Source organism: Pseudophryne corroboree, chromosome 1 (assembly GCF_028390025.1).
Source record: "Pseudophryne corroboree isolate aPseCor3 chromosome 1, aPseCor3.hap2, whole genome shotgun sequence".
In the NCBI taxonomy this organism is placed as follows: Eukaryota; Metazoa; Chordata; class Amphibia; order Anura; family Myobatrachidae; genus Pseudophryne; species Pseudophryne corroboree.
This window is the reverse complement of record NC_086444.1, coordinates 631902378-631905847: the sequence shown is the minus strand read 5'-3', so window position 1 is coordinate 631905847 and position 3470 is coordinate 631902378. Positions and strand designations below refer to the sequence as shown.

The following is a 3470-nucleotide window of genomic DNA, read 5'->3' as shown; positions in this document are numbered from 1 at the left end:
GTTTTTTCATTTCATTTTATTCTCATGTCTATTATCACCTATCTTACATAGGTTCCAATGTCTTATTCCAAAGCTCTCTACTTAGTTCCCCATTTCAGTCCATCCCCTCTTCCTTCTGTTGAAACTGGGCAAACTTGCCCTTCACCAATATGGCCCCTCCCATATCGTGCATACCATATTCCCATTCTCCACACTCCAGCCCAGCTTCTAAATAAGCCGTTGAGAACAACGGCCGGGTCATTGTCACTTCTATTTTTTGTACTAAGTGGCATAGACCCAAGTATGCTACATTTAATCCAGTCACTTTCTCATCCATACAGCTGCTCAGATCAGCGGCCCAATCACGGAGGTGACAGCCGCTGACGCATGCGGCTGTGACCTATTGGCGGCACTGTCACGCACGTCCTCCCCTTTCCATATCTGAGATGCGCCGGCGCTGACTGGCCAGCGCCGCACTGCTAGGCACTCTTATAGTGCCCAGAGTCTCTACCCGCACCTCCAGGAAGTGAACAAGCCCTGTGGGGTGAAACGCGTTTTCCAAGCCAGCGGGTCCACCGGCACCAACCACGCCACCTGAGGGCATCGCTGCTGCGGTTTCAACACAGGTTAGCCTGTGTTGGTAATGTTGAGCATTAATCACTTTTGATTAGTATATGCACCAGCATCCTAATTCTACTGGTGTATTCCTTTTCACTGACAAATGTGATAAGACATGTTCAATTTATTGGTACATATATGCTATTCATTGTTCCTCCTGTGTCAGCAGCATTACCTTGTATGCATATAATTACTTAGGGGATATTTCAACCAGCTCTCTTGGTTATTATTATTATTGCTATATAATCTAGGAATACGGCATAATCCTTTATTTCTGAGTTACATTGAGTCATTTAATCTATTTGACATCTAAGCGGTATTATCAATGTTTATATTCAATATGTATTATTTTTTGCATCTATTCTTGATGTCAGCAAATGTTTGTTAGCAGGGTACTTTGCACATAATTATTGATGCCTTCTGCTTCCATTCTTGACTCTTTTTCTTCTTTCCGTGGACTCTCATCTATGATCCTGGATGCGTAATACCACCTATGTGGGACCTACTGCATCCAGCCTAACATAGAAAGCAGATCCACACCTTTTGTGACCAATTGTCACAGCTTCTTTTATATAGGTACACTCTCATTGGCGTCTAACCCACCCATCTGTCTACTACCATACCACACTGCCAGTGCCGATCTCGTCCGATCTTGGAAGCTATACAGTGTTGGGCTGGGTCAGTACCTGAGGGGGAGACTCACAGGGAATACCCAGTGTAGTAGACTCTTTATCCTTGTGATGTGCGTTATTTGACACCAACAGCAGTATCACCACTTGATTTCATTCTTTTCTAAAATAGCTCTACCCTTCGTATGCATACTCTGTTTATACAATTGCTCAAGACCCTCTGAGCTCTTTATTTATAAATAAATTATACAGTGCATTTGGTTGGTGACTGGTGGGAAGTGGGTAATGTCTCACTATCCATTGCCGGACCTGTCCAGCTTTCTCATATTTGACAATTGACCATATTTTGGTCTCAACAATAAGATTTTCTGTACTGGTCGGGCTGAAACGGATGTAGAACAACAAAGTGTCTACAGCCTTTCTTATCACATCCTGTGAGACAGGACCAGAACATTCCTTCATTTTTTAAAAAAATTTCTTTCAAATTTTTCAATTTAATATGTATTTTAAATCACATTCATTTTTTGGATCCTATGTTGCTTAATGGGTAATCATGAGATATTATTTATAATGTATATCCATTAAAAGTTATATTTTATTAACCACTATGTATAATTAATAACTATTTGAACTTTATTTCAACTATTTAAGAGTGCGCCCACACAAGAGCCTTCCTATCTTCTCCTTTTGTTGACACATGTTCCTTCTGGCTCTGGGCGCACCACCATACTGGACAGAGATTTGATAATTTATGCAAATATATCTTAATTGTCCGGATTCTGGTTTGTTCATCATTTGTTATTACATTTACATTGAGACCAGTGCCGGGTCGCCCCTTTTCTTTAAGCCTATACATCTGCCTACGATATAAGCAAAGGAGGGGGAATGCACCTGACTCAAGCGCAGTGGAGAATGATTTCAACATTGTGCAAGGTTCTGCAACCCTTTGAACTTGCCACACGTGAAGTCAGTTCAGACACTGCCAGCCTGAGTCATGTCATTCCCCTCATCAGGCTTTTGCAGAAGCAGCTGGAGAGATTGAAGGAGGAGCTAAAACTGAGCGATTCCGCTAGGCATGTGGGACTTGTGGATGGAGCCCTTAATTCCCTTAACCAGGATTCACGGGTGGTCAATCTGTTGAAATCAGAGCACTACATTTTGGCCACCGTGCTCGATCCTAGGTTTAAAGCCTACGTTGTATCTCTCTTTCCGGCAGACACAAGTCTGCACATGTTCAAAGATAATATCTGCTGGTGAGACACTTGTCAAGTCAAGCGGAACGTGACCCGTCAACAGCTCCTCCTTCACATTCTCCCGCAACTGGGGCTGCGAGGAAAAGGCTAAGAATTCCGAGCCCACCCGCTGGCAGTGATGCAAGTAGGTCTGGAGCGAGTGCTGACATCTGGTCCGGACTGAAGGACCTGCCAACGATTACTGACATGTCATCTACTGTCACTGCATATGATTCTGTCACCATTGAAAGAACGGTGGAGGATTATATGAGTGACCGCATCCAAGTAGGCACGTCAGACAGTCCGTACGTATACTGGCAGGAAAAAGAGGCAATTTGGAGGCCCTTTCCCAAACTATCTTTATTTTACCTAAGTTGCTCCAGTGTGTACTCCGAAAGAGTGTTTAGAGCAGCCGGTCACCTTGTCAGCAATCGGCGTACGAGGTTACTTCCAGAAAATGTGGAGAAGATGATGTTCATCAAAATGAATTATAATCAATTCCTCCGTGGAGACATTCACTAGCAGCAATTGCCTCCAGAAAGTACACAGGGACCTGAGATGGTAGATTCCGGTGGGGACGAATTAATAATACTCTGTGAGGAGGGGGATGTACACAGTGAAAGGGGTGATGAATTGGACGATGAGGAGGAGGTGGACATCTTGCCTCTGTAGAGCCAGTTTGTGCAAGGAGAGATTGATTGCTTCTTTTTTGGTGGGGGCCCAAACCAACCAGTCATTTCAGCCACAGTCGTGTGGCAGACCCTGTGGCTGAAATGATGGGTTTGTTAAAGTGTTCATGTCCTGTTTATACAACATAAGGTTGGGTGGGAGGGCCCAAGGACAATTCCATCTTGCACCTCTCTTTTTTTTATTTATCTCTGCATCATGTGATGTTTGGGGCTAATTTTTTTAAGTGCCATCCTGTCTGACACTGCAGTGCCACTCCTAGATGGGCCAGGTGTTTGTGCCACCCACTTGGGTCGCTTAGCTTAGTCATCCAGCGACATCGGTG

The 3470-nt window shown here is 44.0% G+C and overlaps 1 pseudogene; it reads left to right on the top strand.

Moving 5' to 3' along the window:
• The first annotated feature begins 1206 nt into the window (after positions 1 to 1206).
• Positions 1207 to 1324, top strand: LOC134950444 (5S ribosomal RNA; annotated as a pseudogene).
• The last annotated feature ends 2146 nt before the right edge of the window (positions 1325 to 3470 follow it).